The sequence below is a fragment of the Coturnix japonica genome, chromosome 7 (assembly GCF_054131305.1).
Source record: "Coturnix japonica strain WE chromosome 7, WE-NBRP24, whole genome shotgun sequence".
In the NCBI taxonomy this organism is placed as follows: domain Eukaryota; kingdom Metazoa; phylum Chordata; class Aves; order Galliformes; family Phasianidae; genus Coturnix; species Coturnix japonica.
The window spans coordinates 1,271,011-1,293,210 of NC_140669.1; the positions used below are offsets into that span (position 1 = coordinate 1,271,011).

Sequence of the window (22,200 nt, forward strand, 5' to 3'; positions counted from 1 at the left end):
TAAGCTTCACATACCCTTGCAATTACTTTGAAATTCGAAGTCTCCTTGCAACTACTTTCAGAAATCTGAAAGCTAAATGATTCCCAAGTTTAAAATATGATGTTCCCTAGTTGAAAGGAAAAAAAGCAATATTGTTATATTTGTATTCTGATGAAATTTATTATGTACAATATAATTTGTGTCTCCATAACAATCTACTCTTCTTCAATTAGGGATTAAGCCAGATACTACACAGATCTGGAGAAAATAAAGTAATTTTTCTTTTTTTTTTTTTTTTTCCCCTTTTTTCTTTCATTGAGAATACAGACAGAATTTGAAACGTGTGTCACTGGCAGTAAAATACAAGCTTACAGAGTTTCTCTTCTGTTTATTGTAAATCAACTACAGAACAGCAACCCATGGCATTAGTCCAGGAAACCGAGATTATGAAGTTAGGAAGCTGAAAGATGAACAGAAAATCATGTTTATAAATCTTAACTAACATCTTCCTCTCTGTGCGGTGAGAACCTGATTCAGCTCTCTTTGAAGTCAATGGGAAGACTCCCACCAACTTTCAGCGGGAGTTGGCTCATTCCCTTGTTGCTTGCGATCGTGTCTGTTTGGGGTAGGATGTGAAGAGATGCACACAGACAGCTGTAACCAATGAGATCGGTCCAAGAACCCTGGGCACAGTGGGAAACAGGTGAGGAAGTTGTGTACCATGGAAATGGTTGCCATGTTGATGGTCATTTTATTGATGTGCTATGCACTATGTGCCATCCACAGTTCCATTCCTCTGAACGGAGTTTGAAGCGTAGCTTGGGAGAAATCTGTTGTAATTTGCTCTCCCTCTTTCTGTATTTATAAGCCTACAATATTGTGACTTTTTACTGTGGGTGGACAAGCAGCATCCACTCATATCAAAGAAGATATAAGTACAGATAAATATAACTTTATATATTCGTTTTTATGTAACTTATGCAAATGTATGTGTGGTAGTCACAGTCCCCAGGTTGGCAGCATATAGCTGGCCATTGGTGAAATTTCCTTTGGACACTTGGGTAACTGAATTGTTTTGCTGCCTTTCAGTAGAGCTCTACATGCATATTACGTCTGTTTACTTGCTCAGGGCTGCAGCCTAATGTCCTGTGACAGTAGGACTGTTGATCTCCACCTTGGACATGAGAAAAGTCACTTTCTGTTACTTTACTGGTTGATCTGGGAAAGACACGTTTTACGTAGCACTTGCTATTGAGTTCTGACTGTAAGCTTTGATTAGACTGTTATTCCAGTTTTATGGCAACAAAATGACTAATTGTTACATGTTCAGTTGTCCAACTTGATATTTTTAACATTCAGCCCCATATTAAACACATTTAAATAACTCGATTCCTACTGCTTACAGTTTTAGCATACTGACTTTAATAATTCTAATTAATATAAGTATATAACTTTTGTTAATTCTTTCACCAGGAGATCTCAAAGCAGTCAACTAAACCACACCAAATCTTTGTCAAGTATATCAGTCTATCAAGTGTGTGTTTTGGATAAATGCAGTAATGAGATGTCCGCGGTTCATTTCAGAGCTTTGCATTGATTCTCTTGCAGTATTTTATACCAGCACAAAATAGGTTCCTGAAATCTTGACTCCTACCCACTAAATTATGGATCTCTCTGCTCCCGATTCTGAATTTCAAGTAATCTTTGAGAAATATTTCATTCAGGAGTCTTCAAATATGAATAGCGATAATTATACCAATATTATTAATACACACTATTAAAAGACATATATCTACATTTCCAAAGCTTTGATGTGCTTACAAAACTGAACTTTTAAATGCAAGCATATTTTTAAATCATACATGTGTTACAGAAATCTATTAAGACTCAGTCTAGCAAAGGCCTGCGTATGCTTAGAGCAATGATTCATGTGTTCCTGCTGCTTGTCTCCTGGGAGCATCGTAGCTATCTGTTGGAATGTACCAATGCATGATCTCATAGATTGACTCCAAAACCAATTTCTTTTTGTGTGTGTGTTTCCTCTACTTTGTTAGTTGTTGTTTTTTGCTTGTTTTAATCTTTGTTTTTCCTGTTGTTAAAATCATTGTTGGGGTGCTGTGATTGTCAGCATAGAATCCTAGAATGATTTAGGTTGGAAAAGACCTTAAAGATCATCTACTTCCAACCATGCTGCCGTGGGCATGGTTGCCATGTGTATTACCATGTGGTTTGCCATGTGGGTAACCACCTGGAGAAGCTGTGAACTGCACTAATTGCTGGTAGACTATTACCAGCAAGGCTTTCAGTTCTGTATGTAGCTACCATAGATAGCATTTTACTCTTCTTAAAAGTTACGTGGGCCTCCCTCCCCACTGCTGTGCAGTAATGTGATGGCTGGTCAATCCTTACCTGGATTTCTTAGTTCCTGAAGTACTTCTATACTTGAAACTTGCTACATACTTAAAACCAGAATATCATTACTTGTTCTTTTCCATTCATACATTTTAAGACTCTTACTTAGCTAGTTCAAAAATAATAGAATCATGACCTTTATTTGACATTATAAGCTTGTATTTTGAGGTTGCTTGTAAGGAAAAGCAAGATTTACTGAACTGACTGTAATTGTGCATACATCTCATGTTTTAATGATTTTATTTGTGTTGGGAATTGCAGTGTAGAAGAAGGTGCATGCTCAGGAGTTGTTATCTGACTGGGCTGCTGAAGACAGCAAGTCACTGACAGAGGAGCAGGAATTATCAGAAGAGAAGAATCTGCCACCCTGTTTCTTTTGTGCTAATCACCAACTGCTGGAGACCAGGCCAAAGAGAGGCAAGAGAAGCGTGTCTCATGGAAGCATGTGCTTAAGCATGAAGATGAATGAAGCTTTCACGGGGAAGGTACAGTTTGTTGTTACTTTCAGTTGAATTTCTATTATTTCATATAATAGATTAAAAAAAAAAACCCCAATGCAAGACTAGTAGTTATTACTTTATAGGCATTTTTACCAAAGAGTTGAACAGTGCAGCTAAGGAGTAACATAGGCAGGAGAGGACCTAGATGGGGGGATAAGAAATGTGGGGAAGATAAATGTTTGTTCTTAAGTGGCCAAAGAGTTTTCAGGCTTTATACAATGGCTTCAGACTTGAGGTTCATTGGTTTTGTGCTCTTTTCATCAAAAGTGCAAGGCAGGATAGCACTGTAGAGGAACAAATCCCGTTGTGATTTATGGCTCAAAATGGTGACAGGACAGTGCCTGTGCCTGGATAGCTAGTATGGGTTCATACGTGGTTAGAAAGCATTTGGTCTCCTACAGAAGAGAAGGAGTTTTCTGCAGCCATCTTTATTTGACCCATTCTTGCATCTGCTGAAACATCTGGTGGTGGCTGATGTTGGAGACATGACAGTAGACGTGCTAGAGAACCAATCTGGCTCAGGATGAGAGTTCTTGTGCTTCCCTGTGCTGCAGAGCATTGGGGGATCTGGAAGTCTTTCATGCTCTGACCTTCAGGAAGTTGAAATGCTCAGAGGAGGGTTGTCATTGGGTAAATGGCATTTCCTGCTTAAAACTTCAGGAGCATATTTTTATTTTGTGTTTTATAACTACTGATTAAAAGCTGGATCTTTTGTAAATATGTACCTTAGACCATCAAATTCTAGTATAAAAATCTATCTTTTTTTCCAAGTTGACAAGCTTTTGTAGAGTGTAGCCACGTGAGAAATATTTTTGCTACAATTATTTAATTGGACATGCTAGTTAATTTTCTTCCAAATGAAGTATTTTGTTTTAGAAGTGGCACCTTCTCTTAAGTAGTTATTTAGAGAAAAGCTGCAGAAGATAGCAACTTCACTGAGGAGGAAAAAAAAACACTGAAAAACAACCACACACACAAGTTGGAAGGGCTTAGAATAAATTATTGCATGTCATTCTGTGGGAAAATCTTCCAGTACGAATGCTGTGTTGCTCGCAATGTGAGTGCCAGATCCACTCAGCTCTGCTTTGCACTTCTGTCACCCTTATCACTCATGAGACGATACTCTTCTACTGTAAGTGCTACCCCCAGCGGCATGTATTCATTTATAGGACTTGCATACTTATGCTAAAGTCAGACACCCAAGAGGCACAGGATGAATTGACAGTATAGGCAGATGCTTTCAGCAAAGAAACCAGCATGTTAAAAGAGCTTTAGCGTGGTTATTGTTTTGCCAGGCAAATCCATGTACTTGTCATCAAGGTGTTAGGGAGTATTTCAGCCTCATTGTACAAGCTGAATACAAGATCTGTAATCAAGAGTTACATCATTTGGTGAGACAAGACCTGGAGGAATACAGCAAAGGGAAATGTGTATAATTAGAACAGTTCAGTTGCAATGGAAAAGGGGCTTTGATAGTGTTAGAAATGTAGCTGAAACGCATCGTTCCCACTGAACTGTCATTAGGAGTTAGATTGTAGATGTCAATGGACTGGAGGGACCTCAATCCAGTGAAGCAGTGTGGGGTTCTCTCTCTGACCCTTCCCAAAGCTCAGAAAACCATCTACAAGTAACTCTGCCAAGCCATGAGGCCTCCTCACTGTTTGTGGACAGGCAGCAAACTAAGATTAAAATAAGAGTCACTAAATAAGAACTTAATTTGAAAAAGGCAGTTTGTTTTGACAGTTGGTCAAAGAATGTTGAGAAATAAGAGCACAGGCAATGTCCCCCCTTCAAAATTTCCCATAAAGGAAGAGCTTGATGTGGAGGCCAGGCCAGAAGTCAGGGAGAGGAAAGAGGCTCATAACCACGATGACAGGGAACCCGCTGCAGTTCATCGTGCATTAGGGACAATGCTCTTCCCATGGTGCTTTCCACACTACCACCGTTGCCAAAACCCTTCCTAGAAATTTCACTTAAAAAAAATAAATAAATTCTCTAGTGACACCCAATCTGAGTATGTAACATCCAGCCTGCTTTATTTATATTTTTCACAAAATATTTATCACTACTGCCATAGCAATAACTAACCTAAAAAAAGAGATGAGGTTTCAATGCAATTTGACCTTCTCTAGACCCTGTCCAGAGCCATCTCTATTCTTACACGTATATTATTGGCAAATGCTTTAAATTTTTGAGTTTGTAGAGGAAAATGTTCGACATCTCAGGGATTTTCAAGCCGTGGAAGACCGCTTTCCACCCAGCACTAAATAGGTTGCCTGACAATGCATTAGTTCTTAGGTGTGAAGTACATTGTAAGTATCCTTAGAACTTACTGTGCCATGAATTGATAACTTTGCTCTTCATTGCCTTGCCTCTGTTGTCTTTATCATAAGTCAAAGCTGATATTTGTGGCAGCGTTTATGTGGGCAGTTTCTAAAGGATGTTGTACAGTGAGTTCAGGAGGAAAGGTGCTGGGTGCTTCCACAGGGCTGATGCTTCCCCGGGGTGTTAGTGGCAACCAGCAGCTCTGGCATTCATGTTTTGATCAAGGCTACAAATGGATCCCTAACTCCAGCAGAGCTCCCCAGGTGAGCAATTTGGAAAACAACTGATTTTATAATCATGTATAAGTCATGCTTAAACATTTTTTTAACTGAGGCTGCTGGCTGAGCACTGCTGGGTGCCGTGGAACGTGAGCAGCGCTATGAATATCAGGAATGCTAATAATGGGGTCCCATTTCTAACTCGGGAACAAGAGGTTCGTTGCGTGCACATAACTTCCATGGGCAAGCATTCCTCTTGTCTTGCTGCATGTGGGGTGTGGTTCTGCGTGAATAACCCCGGCTTTTTGAAAGAGGGCTGGAAGACAGACAAATAATTGTTTCTTTGCCAATAACCGTAGCATGGGGAGATGCCGGGCTCAGGCTTTAATCCTGAAAATGACTCCTATGCAGTGAAGGAATCAAATATAGAGTGCAATTTGAGATGGTGGTCTTCATTGTTTTTTCTTATTTCTTCTTCTTCTTCTTTTATATGCATATATAAAAGAATATAATTATATATATATATATATTTATGAAGTAAATGGCTTAATTAATCTATTAGAATTATCTATGGAAACAAAGGACACTTCATTGCATTGCTTGCTGCTAAGCAATTAATTGTCTCCAAGGTGTTCAATATGGAGCATTAAAGCCAACAGCATAGGTCAGAGGGAAAGTATCAGAAGACTGCCTATACAAGCATCTGCATGTTTGACTTTTTTGCTCCAGATTCCTGGCTATCACTGTCTTTGGATACCTAAGAGGGCCACAGTTGTCATAAGCATGTCTTAAGTGGTTACTTCAGAATTGTCCTGGGATGGTATCGAGCCAATCCAACAGCTTTCTTGCATGAAGTATGCACAGCGGAAGAGGGAGAGAGGGAAGAGGAATGTATGGCATTCCTCTGAGCCTTTCTGGCACAATTGTCCTGGTGGTACTGTTACAGTGGGTGTAATCAAGAACAGCCTGTGGCTGTGCTACGGCACGTGAAGCTCCTTTTCTGCCCCTGATATGGCACACGACTGCAGCCTGGCTGGTGAGGCTTGCAGCTACCAGCGCCTCATGGTGCGTTCCTCTTCTGTAACCAACGCAAATTTGACGTGTTTAGGAATCTGCCCTTATATTTTAAAACTCCATGCAAATGTGGTAATAATAACTACACTGACATTTGCTTTTGCTTCTGTATAGTATGTCTTTAATATGATTACTACCCTTAACATTTAAGGGAAATTTGACAGTTATGTAATCCCTTCAACGTTTAAATACAACAGGAATCTATTATTAAGTGCAGTGGCTGGAAATGGAGCACTTTTTTCTTTCACACTATAAACAGTTATGTTGGATTAGTAATCCTGCTTGTCAGAGTTGTTCACTGTTTGATATTAATCAGTAGGTTTATGAAAGGTGCAATAGAAGGCAGAAACGAATGGTAAAGATGATGTAAACCTTGGTTCCATAAAACCAGCCTCTATCTAATACTTAGGTTTACAACGTCTCTTTTCAGTGACCATTAGACTAAGGGGAAAGGAAGTACTGCATTATGTAACGGCACCCCTGAATATCTTTTGTTAAACGTATATTTAGTTTTTCACACTGTATGCAATAACAGACTGGTGAAAGCCAATACTTTAGAGAACATTCTTAGATTGTTTTGCAAAGAGGATGTTTTTCAGACTGTTGCATAGATCGGCTGTGATACAGCCTGGCAAAACGCTGATCAAATATTACACGACAAAATGAATAACATTTCCTTTTGTTGCTTATCCACAATTAAAATCATGCGCATATCACTTCACCTGAATATTTCTACCTAATTTGTGGGGTTTTTATCTTCAAGCTTCATAATTAATTTCTGTATCTTGCAAACTGTGTAGCAGTGGAGGATTGTTTTAATCTTTTTTTAACACTTCAGAACCCCTTCCTACATGTTCATGCAGCATGCACATAAAGAGCCAAGTCCTTTGGTTGCAAATGTCATCTTGTGAGATCTTTAGATGATCAAAGTGAAAACGACACCATTGTAGCACAAGATGTCTTGAAACAGTGAATATTAAATTATCATGATTGGTTAATGAACATGCATGATTAATGAAACGAAACATAGGCATGTAATAAAGGCTTTTCTTGTAACTGTCAGTCATTCTCCTTGTCCAAATGCTTCCAGATACATCCCCTGTACACCTAACTTAATAGTTGACACGTATCTGTGTGCATATAATAATACACAGTAGTGAAATCAAATTGCAGTGTATGACCTCTCCATTAAAAGTGAAATTAAACCTTAGTAACAAAGTTAACGTGTTTCTCTACCTAGGCTTGTTTTGAGGTGAGGTTTTTCCCCTTCTAAAACATCCTGCTTCTTACAGTTCTGTTTAGAGTCTAAAGTAATCTTAATTAGACATCACTAGTCTTTGTCAAGCTATGTGCATCTTTCACCAATCACTTTTAATGCAACATGGCATTAGTTTCTTTATTTCAACTCTCGCATCTAAATTTAGCCTTTACTTGGGGAAGGATCAAAGGTGTCAAAAATCTGCATCACTGCCTCGTTATCAATCACTGCGGTATTTTAGGAGAAGCCATTTGATTTGCATCGTCGGACCTCCTACCTAGCATCACAGAAGGCTGCGCATCAATAAAATTAACTTTTGTCACTCAAAGCAAATTGGGCTGAGGCAATCCTGCCAATGTATAACACAAGGAGAGCGGCTGATCCCGGAAGCGTTCAAACTCTCTTTGGAATGGCAGGGTAATTTAATTAATCAGCTTCTGGGTGATTTCCCAGAGCTGTCCCTATGTCTGAGATGAAACCCAATGAGAGGAATCACACCTACTACAGCCAATAAAAGGAGAAGGCTGTGATCAAACCAGATATATAAAGTTGTAGTGATGGGTGGATTGGACTCTTGCTTGCACTATCCTAGGACATCTCCCTTTATGGGGTCAGGCTGAGAGAGCTGGGGTTCAACCTGAAGAAGAGAATGCTCTGGGGAGACCTCATAGCAGCCTTTCAGTATCTAAAGGGGGGCTATAAAAAGGGGAGTCTTCATTAGAGTCTGTTGTAAGCAGAGAGGACAAAGGGGAATGGTTTCAAACTAAAAGAGGGGAGGTTTGGATTGTGTATAAGGACAAGTTTTTCCAGTATGGGGGGTGAGGAGCTGGCACAGATTGCCCAGAGAGTTGGTGGATGCCCATCTGTGGAGACATTCAAGGTTGGACTGGTCAGGGCTGGGAGCACCTTCACTGAGCTGTAAGTGTCCCTGTTAGTTGCAGAGGACTTGGACTAGATAACTATTAACGTTCCCTTCCAACTCAGACAATTCTATGACAGAGAACAGTGCTCAGCTGCTCCTCACCTGTTAAGCCTGGAGGAAAGAGCTGTGATTTAACATGCTGTGGCTTTGTACTCAGTTCCCTGTTGATCTGGAGGAAGTTGCTCCAGCTCTTCCCAGAGTACAGCCATCATACCTCTCATCTTCTGCCAGCTCTGTTCCACAGAGCAGCTCCTTGCAGGGGATCGCCACCCTCATTGCAGCATCTGGAGATCTACCCCACTGCATAGAGTGCTTGGGGCTCACATCCTAGGGCATCAAGGTGATAAAAAGACAAAAGGAAGCTTCTCCCTGGCCTGCTTGTCTATATGTTTGTGGTTTTTTTTTGCTTGAGGTTGTGTGAGAGATGAACACATAAAGAAACTAGAGATAAAGTAGACTTTCAGAGACCTCTTAGCAAAAGAAGCATTTCTGCTAAGTTTTAGTAACCCTGGAGCACTTTTCTTAGTTTTAGAATGAAAGTGATGGATTGGTTCTTCAGTATGTGTCGCCTTATTTGTTATCATCCAGTTGCCACTCTTTTTCCTCGTCTTCCACGCTTGTTTCAAGTGCTCAATGCCATACTGTATTTATATATGATATAGTCTGCTCAGGATGGGTACTTGGTGTACTTGACAATCTTTCTTCTTCCCGTGGAACCGTCATTGGCCCGAGGACACATCTCTCATCCATGTTTAGTGAAAGATGTTATTTTCTGAATACTTCTTGGAGGATGGACGGGTTTTTGTGAGCTTTGAGAAGGGAATTTTGTTCGTTTCTTGGAATTCAAGCAGTTCCGTAGCTGCATTTTGCCACAAGAGTTATCCAGATTTTTTTTTTTTCTCCTTTCCTTGCTGGTGAATATAATACCACAAAGTCCTCAAAGCACTGAAGAAACTACTGAGCTTTTTATCCTCTCAAGAAAAGGTAGCAATTTATGGAGAGACTGCAGAAAGGCAGGATTAGGGGATTTTAGAAAATATAAACGTATTCCTTTTTGAATTGCATAGGCCTTTCTGAAGATATCAGTCCCAAGGAAAATGTGTGACTGTAGAATAAATGGATGCAAAGTTAAAATTGGAGTTTGGAAGAAATCGCTGCTTGAGCACTCTAATGTGTGTGGGGATGGATGCTGTCAAATCTCTGGCTTTCTTAGATGACTGTTTCGGTATTGTCTGTGATACAAATATTTAGACTTTGATCTACTTGTAAAGCCATAGAGGTTTTTGAAAATTTTCATAGTATTTTCCCGTTTCCTGAGCCAAGGAATGGATTTTTTCCAAAGCCTAAGTCAGCTTGTTTCATCTAAGAGAAAATAATGTTATTTCAGTCTACCTGGTGAGACCACTGGAATATGTGCATTTCTGAGTATGCATCAAAGGCTCAGTTTTCTGCAAACGTTTCTTAAAGGGAAAAAGAAAAAATCTGAAAGAGACAAAAGATCTCTATGTAATACGTATAATTGCGCTGACTTTTGTTATATTATTCCTCAAATTTCAATTAACAAGAAAGGCTGGCCGCACGTGTTAATTTGAATGAGATTTTATTGAATTTTATCAATTTAATGGTATGGGACATGAAAGGAAACAGTCTTAAAAATATCAGCGGAACCCTAACTGGCAATAATGTTAATTGGCTTCTCTGTGCTCCTATACTACTGTGGATGCTTGGATAAGTCAGTTGGAAAGAAAGAGATAAACATGTCTGACTGTGCTGGGTGAGAAATTGTTTCAAGAGGCCGAACTATTTCATGGCAAGAACTGGGCCAAAATATTAAGAATTACTACATTTTATAATCCAGCCATCATCCTTTCAGTGTTTGAGACAATCAAGCTTCAGCTTGACGTTAAAAAAAGAAATTGTTGTGTTTTCAACTTTTTTTTTTTGGCATTTCGCTGTGCCTTGTTAAATTAAGTGCAAGAAGAAATATGGATAAATCCAACAATTTATTAAAGCTTGGGGAAAAAACATAAGTATTGAAAACAAACTTTCAAACATTCTGGCAGAATCAGCCTTTCTCCTATTAAAAAGAAAAAAAAAAAAAGTGTAATGGCAATTAAAAGATCTATTTGGTTCTTATCTTCTCAATCCCATTACTTTACCATAAAATATACCCCGTAAATTAATTATTATTTAATCCAAATATAAATGCTGTTTCAGTTGGGACTGTCATTATATACTTCTTATTAGGAATTCAGCAGTCGTGGTATTTTTGTTAGTAATGAAAAGCACAATTCAGGACATCTTCCTTCTATTCATTATCAGCCTTTGACGTGCCATGGTCCTGGCATAGTTTATTATGTCTAATCCCAGGCTGTGCTTTACTCCTGCTTCAAACTCCAGCCAAACTCCTAAGCTGAATTAGTGGCCTCATCTGAAAACATATTTTAGTATTGAAAGTAAATAAACTGCGAAAACCCGAACCTAGGAGGCGGTAATGATCAGTGTGAGGGAAACCTGTCAAAGTGTGTTCAACAGAAAGGACAAAGCCAACCAGCTCTTTGGGAGAGTCACCCCTTTAAAATGCAAGATAAGTAATTATTCACATTTGTGTACTGTATTTAAATTTATTCTTTGTGACTGACTCTCCATTGCCTCTCAGAAAGCCAAATGGGGCAGTGCCTAATTTCTGTTTCTCCAAGGTTAAGAATATTGATAGGTATCAATTCAGGGCCAAACTATTGTCTAGTATAGATTTTATTTTAGGATCAAACATAAACATGAAGAAACTGCAATCCCGGTGTAATGTAGGAATCTAATTAAGACTAATGAGGCCACATTAAATTTAATGTATCATGCATTTTATATGCCTTACCATCAGAGCTGCAGCAAGCTGTTCATCAGAGCATCGAACTTTGGTGAATCAGCCCCTCCAGGCATTGTTAAGCAATCTGGGATCAGGCCTTCTTCTACCCATTAGATTGTGTTGGACTCACAAAGATCTAAATGGAAGTGGAAACTGAGGAGATGGAGAGAACAAGAACTTCTGACCATCCTTGAGGGTTCTCAGGGTGTTGATAAACTGAGAAGGTAAATGCAAGGTTGTGTGCAATGCATTTGAGAAGGTGCAAGGCTAAGAGAAAGGCAAGAGCGCAATGTGTGCTTGAGTGTTCTGTAGGCACATTAACAAGGGAGGTGCAAAATGGCTGAGATTTATGTGTTGCAATGTATCAAGAAGAGGTCTTGTCAGTCTTATTAATGACAGATGTCTTTGAGATGAGCAAGATCAGAGTTCGTCCTAATGGTCAGGGAAGTATGCATGGCGCCGTGAAGTTAAAGATAGGTATGAATGAAGGGAGAGTTCAAGAGGTCCCTGAATACAACCCCAAAAACTTCAACTCAATTAGTTTCAGTCGGGGAAAGGAGGGAACGGAGCCAATGAAACAAGCGTGGCAGCAAAGAGCTGGGGAGAGCAGGGGACAGAGGGAGCCAGTGTCAAAGTGCGCTTCTGCCCTGCTGCTCCAAATACTGAATTGTAGCCTACTACATCCTGAAAATTCATTCCAGTTTGTATTATTGTATGTGTTAGTGATAGCTTGAGTGGTTGAGACTTTGAAGTATTTCATCTACACATGAAATTGGAAGTCTTTCTCTTTTTTTTCTTCCTGTGGAATATAGCCATGGAAACCAGTAGTCTGTGCTGGAAAATAAATGACTGGAAATGTTCCTCAGTGACTAACTTGCTACAAGACGTTATTATAAGTGCCTACAAAGTTATGCTTTTAACAACAAACAAATGCCGTGTCCTAGTTTTGCATTAGAGATTGCTTCCTTGGCAGCAATGCTAGTCCGAGGTAGGAGCTAATGTTGGGATGGCTGGAAGTGGTGCTGGTCGGAGAGCAAAGGTATTTCCTGAGCACATTTGGGCTGGGGGTGGGACATCAGAGAGAACCGTGAGAGCTCGGCAGGATGCAGAAAGGCAGTGAAGACGGGAAGCTGTGGGGTGGGGGGCAGCATGTTCACAAGTGCTCGGGTTCTGACCCAGCTCCCTTCTGTCAGGTGGGGGATGGACAGGACTTCAATGTGAGCCCAACGCTGAGAGTTTGTACAGTCCCCTGGTGTGTGTGTAACGCGCTCAGACCACCCGCTCAACCCCAACCCATGCTGCAGGAGGGGAAGAGAGAAAGCACGTGTGAGGGGCTCATTTTTCTACTGTGTTGGTCTGCTTTTTCTTTTTGTAAGGGCATATGTGTGTGCCTATCTGTGTTAGTTGAATGCTGTTGGTGCTTGATCTGTGTTCAGTCCTGAACAGCAGGTGGATGGAGGGTGTATGTAAACCATGAGCTGTGCAGGTTTATTGAAACAACCAACTCATGTGACTTTTCCACTCCTTCTCCTCTCGTGCTCTCATCCATTCATACAAAGATCCAAAATGCAGGAGTGAGCTTTGATTTACTGTTAGCTTACAGATTTATTTCTGTGTTGCTGTCCCTTCTCTGTCAGCCTCATCCATTGCTGCAGCTGGATAAATGCTTTGTTAATGACCAGTCCTCCTGTTTGAGGAAGCAGCATGCCCACATTTTGTAGCATGTGCACTGGATTTGTTTTGGGTTTTTTTGTTTGGTTGTTTTTTTACCTTTAGGATTTTTTTTTTTTCCTTGAACTCTCTGTTGTCACAGTTTGGGATGCCTGTCTGATACGTCGGCATATGCTGGAGTGGCAGATAGAAAACCACCCAGATGAGCGTCAGATAGGATTCATAAATTGAATGTGGATCTGCTGGATGTCAGAAAGCGTTACTCACTGCAAGCCGTTTGACCAAACTTGTTTCCCTACCTACAAGCAATCAAGGTGGTTTTTACATAAGTAACCTCAGAATGAAGCAAATAGGTGGTTGGTGCCCAAAAGCATTGCGGGGTTCTCTCTGCAAGTTGTGCTCAGCTTCAGCATACAGCAAGCGGGCAGAGCCAAGGGCTGGTTTTAATCTGCTCCCTTAACCCCCTGTCTCCACAGGGACCCTCTCATTGTAAAAGTAAATCACGGGCGACGATCTGGGAGAGCTTGATACTTCTCACCTCCTCAATAGGTAAATCGCCCTGTTAGGATTGCGATCCATGCTCCTGTCCTCATTTTTCATATCTCACTTAAAAAAAAAAAAATGGAATAGAAAAAATATCTTCCAGGGACTTGGAGTTAAGCAAAGGCACTTTAGAGTCTTTTTCTAATGTCATTCTGAAGTTAAAAAATAATTTGACTTCAAGGGAGATACGGCCCAATTTTTTAAAAACTTAATAGGATTAGTCATGGGAACTATTTTTAGCAAAAGTTCAACTTTATCCATGTATTTTAATGTGGGAAAAGTGTGTCCTTTTCCCTCTGCTAATGTTTGATGTATTCCAGCCCTCCTGCGAGTGTGTTTGAGTATCTTAGGGGCTCTGGAGTGGAGGAGAACTTCCTCTCGGATTCTCTCTGTTTTCTTTCGTGAAAATGACATTCCTAAGCTGTTTCACTTTCTGACAGGAAATGGAGCCTTGCCAAAAATGATTAAAGTCCAAGAAAGCATAACAGTTCCAAAGCTGCAGCAGTTCTTTAGGAGTCCCGAGTTTGACATTGTGTCAAACAAATGTGAAATATTGTTTAATAAATTTGAATAATACAGGGAAAGGGAAAAATGGTTCTTGGCTTATAATGCCGGTGCTCTTTATTAAGTCTGTAAAGGACTGCCTAGCTCTAATAAATTGAAATATATACATAAATATACTTGTGCGTGGATAACAGTTTAATATTGTAATATATATTGAACCGCACACGCGTACCCCCCCACATGCAGACATTGATTTATACACTTATAAGTCCATATATATCAATACGTTTGTGTAGACCCAATCACAAGTTTGTCTATATTTATACATGGAATTACCTTTTGCAGGTGACCCTCGCACTGCTTCGTTTAAGCTGAATCTTAGGTGTTATTTATACGGTATGGCATGAAATTAAGACTTTATGAAAATCATCTAATGCTGGTTAAATCTTGCTAACCCTTTCTCAACAGGCTTTAATTCTTTGGTTGCCCAACGGCTGCAACCTGCAGCCTCTGCTGGTGCCGGCTCACACCTTATCGAGTAACTCCAGCGTTATGAGAAGGGCCGTGTGAGGCTCACTAAAAGCGGTGAGAATTAGATGGCACCCCATAGCCTGCTTCTGCCACCTTTGCACGTGTAGAAACTCCTCCTGCCAGAAGGCCTACCAGTTGCTGAAGTCAGACAGTTCTCAATACTGGTTTATTAGCACAGCATCTCTTCTGGAACAAGCCAGAAATTTCTGTGCTGTCAGCCCCAGGTGTTAAAAAGTTCTGTCATGTTCCTGTAGTCCTAAGGTTACTTTTAGGTTAGGAACCCACAAAACAGCTCCAACCCCCTCTGCATTAATAAGTTGGCTTAGTTTCCTTTGGCTTTTGATCCTGCTGGGTTCACTGAAATCACATTTTCAAGTTGTTCTCTGACCACAAGGCTGGGAATTTCCTTTTCTTTCTTTTTTTTTTTTTTCCTCTCCCCCCCCCTTTTTTTTTTCTTTATTTTTAAGGCAAAAGCTGAATTACATCATCACCAGATTCCAGGACTTTAAAAATGACTCCAATGACTCAAGACTCAGTAAAATCAGGGTGGCTGGCAACTTTGCTAGAAAACGTGAAGAGTTGCTTTGTTGGTTCCTGCAAGGAAACCTCCACATTTTTCCCTTCTGTCAGATACATTGCTTCTCCAGCAAAATATATCAAATATTCAGGAACTTATAGGAGAATAAAAATGTTCTGCTGACACTGTCTCAAAGACAAAACATTCTTTAAGTGAGATGCATTTCAAAGCAAAGCTATGGGAAAGGCTGCAATTTTTCACTGCTTGTACGGGACTGTGGTGCCATTTGTTTGAAGGGAGTCGTTTCTTTTATCAGTTTTCCAAACAGCATTGGAGATTTTTGCCTTGGCCGAGTGGAGCCGGGTTGGTACGTACGTCATTCAACCGGGACAGCGATTCATGGCTACTTCTCAGCCAAGCTAAATTGATCAGGCCAGTCAGTCAATGTCATTGAGCACTATTTGTCACTTCATAAGCAGCCGCAATCTGCTGCTCTATAAATGCAGAAGGACCGTCGAATAAATCACATCAAGCAGTGGGAGTAGATTGTATCCCTTCATCCATAATTGGTGCGCTCTTCTCTTGTCACTTTTGCTCGTTCCCCGCGATGCCAGCGCCGATTGACACTGACAAAGGAAGAGCAGCTGCTGTCAGAGGCGCCGGGTCTGTCTGCTGCTCCGCTTAGTAGTTATCTATCATCATTTTGTATTAACATCCCCCAAAAAACAGGCTTAGGACTTCTCTGTCTGGTCTGTTGATGACATATGGAGGGTCTCTGCTAGGCAATGGGGGGAAGAGGATTGCTGCAATAGGAAAGCTTCTGGTTGCAGCCACTTACTGCATCCGTCAGGGGTAGGAGTGTTTGCCGCTGTGTGGGCTGCTGCTAATTTTGCAGGGGAAAAAAATACAAGGGGAGCATGAAGGTTTGTGGTAAACAGCCTTTCTGGAGATGAGACACCCTATCTCGAAACAACAAGATCACAGAGCAGAATACCCTGTTTGCTTGTAAAAAGAGCGTGGCTGAATGTGCCATTGCTGAGAGTACAGCCCTGGGATGTTGGGGCTCTGGCAAAGTGCTCTGGATCTTTTCTTTTTCAGAGGTGAAAAAGTCCTGAGTCTCTGTTTGCATATGTGTAAGAAAGCCACTCATGCAGGGAAGTAGTGAAACGCTTGTCTTTCAAGGTGCTCAGCATAAATGTCATGTTCTTGGCAGGAGTCGGTGCTGGACCCAAAGGCAAGCAGCAATATCATACGCTTCCTGCAGGTTTTAGTCTGGGATGCAGAATCTGAGCGAGGATGTCTCCTGACCCATGTGCACAGATGATGAGCAATTTTCCTTTCTGTGCAGAAGAAATTGTCCTGAAAGCATGCCAGAGACCTTAGTAATAGGTAAGCAGCACCAATGATTTTATCTATAAAAGGCTTAAATCTGTTAATATTCATACAAATTCCACCATTAGAACAACCAACGTTCAAAAGAAAATTCAAAGCGATTGATCATAAAAGTATTCTTCACTATGTATAAGACTTGTTTTTGAGTCAACGTAATAGAAATGTTATGCTTAAAAACAAACTGTAAGACAAATGAACGTACGACATATTGCTGAACAGCATCCAGAGGAGGCAGCTTACATAGGAGTGCATTCACTGTCAACATCCGATACTGAAAAGGTCAATAGTTAATTAAATAATCCATCACCTTAGGATAGAGAGCAGTCCTCACTTCTGACAATCAATGACAGAAATATTAAAAGGTCAGAAAATGAGTTACTATATATTGTGTTTTCTTATTGTGCATTATAAAGATGTGGCTTGTGTTGGGAGGCACAAGCGTGAAGATAGGTAGGAAGAAATATTAGCTGTTGTCCAAATATTTTCTGAAGTGCTCTTTTAGCAGGCTTCTTTATGTGTCGGCTTCTGGAACTACAGGCCACAGAGATGCAGTAAACTTCCATGTCCACTTAGAACAGCGATTTAGGAATAAACCATAGAATTTATCACACACTTTGATTAATATTTGAGGCGCTTTTAGGAGCATCTTTCTCCTGTTCCTCTTGTGTTTATACTGGAATAAACTGGGTGAGTGCTTTGACCCTCAGGTGTGGTGTGGATGGGAAGTGTTATGTTGGGAACGCGAGGCTGGAAAACCTTGTCCCAGAAAACAGGCAGCTTGAGTCCTGGTTTTCTGGACCCAATAATGAAGCCCCTACAACTTCTGTGCCTGCCCCTGTGTGTGGGTTGCTCCTTGCTTTGCATGGCTTGTACCTGGATATACCTTCCCCTCCCTAATTGCTCTACAGCATAGGACAAATATGTGTTTATCACTCTCTGTTGCTGCTTGCCCCCCTTTTTTTTTCTCCAGTCCACTCCTGGTAAGTAGCTACACCCTGCCTGAGTATATGAAAGTCACCATGCTCAATTCTGGCAAGTGTTATATGATTATTTTATCTCTCGCTATAAAGCGTTTCGAAAGACTTTGTGTGAGAGGCAATATAAAAATAAATTGAATTGAACTATGGCTTCACCTTCCCACTTTTTAGTGCGGAAACCTTTAGAGCAAAAACTGCAATATAATGACAGAGGAGGAGATTAAGACTGTGCTAAGACTGTGTCAGGAAAGAGGTGATGCTGTATGACAGGTCCAACCCTTTGCGAGCAGTTTGGTTTTGCAGTGGGCTGTGTATTAATTAGATTTTAGGCTGGGAAAAAGCCTGTTTGTGTTTTTAGTGGGAAGGTTATTTTAAGCCATGAGAAAGGTATTAGATACTATCTACCATGGTTGTATTTGTATAAACAAAGGTCTACCTGATGATTGTGCAAACATCTGTTCTGCTCTTACCCGACATTGCATGGTTCATTAAAGCTTACCCTGCTGGCCCCTGAAAGGCCAGTTCTGGAAGCACGTTGTCTTACTTACGGGATCCACAATTGCAATAATTTGTCTTCCAAAAGAAAATAATCTTAGCTTAGGGTAATAAAGGTGGTTTTTTTTTTTTTTCTTCCCTACAGAAATATGATTTTATGTTTTACAGTTCAGGCTCAATAAATTACATTAATAAATGACTCCTAGTTCACAAGAAGTGCTGTATTTTGACAATATCAGCCAACCTTCCCATTTGTTTAAGCAGGAAAAGTGGGGAGCCAAAATAAAGCTGTTACAGAAGAAATCTCAAGAATGTTTATGAAACTCTGCTCTAGCTACATTTATTAGGAGTTGAAGCATAGTCTTAATTTGTCATGCAGAATTCCAGGGGAGTGAGTAATTTCTAGAGCTTCTCTGAATGCCAGGACTTAATATTTTTTCAGTAGCAATTTGTTTGTAAACATAGAGCGAGTTGTATAGGTTGCAACGTGACAAAAAGGTATCTAAGATTTGTCATCTTCTGCTAGCAGCTGTTGGGTTTATTTTATAGCATCTTATGGGGTTTTTCAGATAAATGCACTGCTGATGGCAAGTGAAGGCACCCTGAGGTTCTTTGATGGTGGGCGCTCACCAGGTTGAGCTGCAGTAAGCTGTTTGTTGGGGATTTAATCATTGCACTCTCACCAGGGTGTCACCTGCAGAGTGCCCACATCAAGCAGGGAGATGAGCTCCAGGCAGGGTGGTCATCTCCTGTCTGACAGAGGTGCTTTGAGCATGGCATCTCTGATGTCAAGAGTGCAAGCCCAGCTTCTCAGGGGTGACTTTTAAGAGAACAGTTCTGATGAATTTTGCTTGCCAAACTCCCTGGTGTTGCAGGAACGTGGGATATTTGTTCCTCTCCTTCTCTTCTTTTGGCGTACTGTCATGGAGGTATTTGCTCTCTTACATTCTGTTCTGAGGTGGTGTCTGTATATATATACCTAGCATGACAGGGACAGACCTGCAGCTCATGACCGTGCTGTCATTCACTGGAGTCAGTAGGGCAGTGCACATCTCCAGAAGCACAGTCATCACTTGTCTCAGTCCCTAGGCTCAGCTGACCACCCTAGTGCTCCCAAAGGCCAAGTCAATTCATGGAGACTGTATTTGAGGCATGTATTGAGTCGGGACAGACATAAGCCTGCCTCCACTGGACTCTCTATCCTTTCAAAGGGTTTTTTTTTTATGGCTCTGGATAGTGTGGCAGTAACTGCTTGTCTTCAGCAGTCTGTCAGTTCTCATGGTCTCCTTCTCACTGGATTGATTACACCATGTCAGACAAACAGAGCAAAAGTCGTCATCTAAAGGGAAAACCCACTCGTTTCTCACTGCATTCCCAACCACTTCAGAACCTCTGCCAGAACATGTTAACTCTGATAACAGTTCAAGATACAGCTTAGATGAAATGAAGGTCTTGCTTGCAAGGCCATGCAGTCTGAAGTTCTTCCATTGCTCATTTAAATCCAATATAATTAGTACAGCTACAGACTTTGTTGTTATACATGCTCAAGTATAATGGCTGCTATTATAGCAGCTTGCAGGAGCAAAGATATATGATATTGAACGATATGTCAAGGAAAAATAAACATGTTTCATTTCTTCATTAGATAATGTTTATTTATAGCACAATATATATCTACCTCCACTGTACCATTAAAGTTTTGACTGCTTTTTAACTATAAAATTTGATATTGTTGTGGCAGCTGCACTACTCAAATGATTGCTATAGTACAGCTGTTATCAAAGAGTAAGATTTATAGCTACGCTACATGGTGTAAAGATATGTGCATATTTACTTTGTGTTTTACTACTTATGTCCTATGTTTTAATGACACAAGGTGAGATGAAATAGTGAAATAATAAACTCCTTTGGAGCTGCAAAAATGAATGGCCCGATTTGTTTAAAGTTTGATGTTTAATTTTCTATTGTGCTAGCAATAAAGGCCTTTTCTTCTCTGCTACTTTGCTTTACTTAAATATGGGTTACGCATTAGTAGTGATCTTAGTTTTTTATTCTGTTTTTACTTTTCAAAGAAGTCTTTTGATCTGAGGGAAAACAGCATTCTTGATGAAATATCCCAAGCAATGTTATATCCTAGGTGAAAACCGATGTTTTGGCCCTTGGCAATGTTGTTAGGCTGCATGGGCCATTTTCTAGAAAAAAAATATTCGAAGAGTGAGTGTGAAGGACACTTAGATACACTTTTACATGGCTACTGTCCTATGTGGTCAGATTGGAACAGCTGTGTGAAGAATGAGAATAAGTTCAGAAGATCTCAGCAGGGAAAGTGATGGCAAAGTCCATTTGGCTCATTGGGTGGAGTAGGAAACTCATGGATAGGAAGAGCACAGCTCTACTGCTCAGACACCAAGTGAGCTTATAAGAATGGTCTTTGTAGGATTGTGGGTTTATGAGCATAAAGCATTTGTAGGGAGTTGCTTCTGGTTGCAGTTTCAGTTTTGTCATTGAGCAATGTCTTTATGAGTGTCCTCCCTAGTTTTTCATTAATTAGCATTCATTCAGCAGGAACTGTCTAATCAAATAGACGTAGAAGCAGAACTGTGTTATTTGGTGAAGGCTGAGGTTTATCAGCAGAAACGTGACTCAGATCAAGTGCAATATACAGTCTTGTGGATAAGAGGTGAATCTCAAGTGTTCTCTGAAACTCCAAATTAACAACAAAAACCAACAAAAGAAACAACTGCCAAAAACAAAAGGAGAAATTAAACTAAAGAGGAATTATAGACTTTAGATTTTTAATTAATTGCCGTCATGTGCTTTTGTGGTCCATGCTGAGTATAGTCATGTGCATGGTAAATTCAACCGCATTGCATTTAGTTGTGGTGTGTGAAGAAGAGGTTTCAGTTGCTCCTTAGAATAATCTGGTAAAATGGCTGCATCAATCACACCATTTGTTTCCTACCAAACTGTTGTGTGTCAGATCTTTTCTGCATATTTGTTTTTGTTGCATCTCTTGTTTTGTTTGAAACAGTAAACTGTTAACTACAGCAACCTGCTAACATTGAGCGTGCTTCTGTCTTCTATTTCAGCCATTCAAATCAGCTGTGGCTACACTGTGCCCATGCCTATCCATCGTGCTTCCCAGATATTTTGATAAACTCAAAGAGAGCTATTGAGAGAGTTTAAAGGGAAAAGCTTTGTGGTGGACAACTCGAAAATAACAGGCTATTCTTGCTGTGCAAGGCAGTGACTTGCTGAAGATGGAGCCTGCACATCATGGGTGAGGAACGTAAGGATTCTGCCAGGTTGTAATGCAACATACCGGCTATTTTGACTTGGTAAGATGAGTAACTCATCATGTTATGGTACATTTTATTTTGTTAGCTCAATACACCATTTTCTGTCCCTATATACTTGCTCACTTTGAATACTATGTAATAATGTTGTGAAAACAGGCTTTCTCATGAGGTCTCCTTTCCTTCCTGGATTTTCTCATGTCACAGTCCAAGAATAGCCTTTTGTCTTGATATTCCAGAATTCTTTTAGGCACAGAACAAAGGGTTATGACAAAAAAAAGAAAAGAAAAGAAAAGAAAAAGCCAGAAGAATTTCATGTCTTGTTAAAGATTTGGCTCAAGGTTTTGGTTGTGGTCTGAGAAAAGCTTTAGGCTTCCTAATAACTTCCTATTAGTTTACCCAGTCATCCCTACCGTGAAGTTATTTTGCCTTGGGGTGGTAGCTTGTAGAATTTACTTAGGCATTACTTCTTATCAAAACTCTGACCAACAGCTTGGTGATTGCTGGAGTCTCTAAACACAGGGAATGTACAAGCTTGGTTAATATGCAAATTGCTGCTAATTAGGCAAACAAGCAACCAGTAAAGCAGAGCTGTCAGGTGAACTGACATTAGGTGAAGTACACATGATAATTAACAAACTGGAAATTTGGATGGTCATCAGAATGGAAAATGTATTAGTTTAGCTATGCTTGATCAATAGCTACTGTCTTTGTGCATTTCTG

General features: G+C 40.3%; 1 long non-coding RNA gene across 1 annotated transcript in view; it reads left to right on the forward strand.

The window, feature by feature from the left end:
- Positions 1 to 21,749, forward strand: part of LOC116653703 (uncharacterized) — a 35,328-nt gene extending 13,579 nt beyond the window's left edge. The window contains exons 2-4 of the long non-coding RNA XR_004308080.2: positions 2,653 to 2,876; positions 16,531 to 16,706; positions 21,271 to 21,749. This is a non-coding gene — a long non-coding RNA (uncharacterized LOC116653703). The remainder of the gene's footprint in view (positions 1 to 2,652; positions 2,877 to 16,530; positions 16,707 to 21,270) is intronic.
- The last annotated feature ends 451 nt before the right edge of the window (positions 21,750 to 22,200 follow it).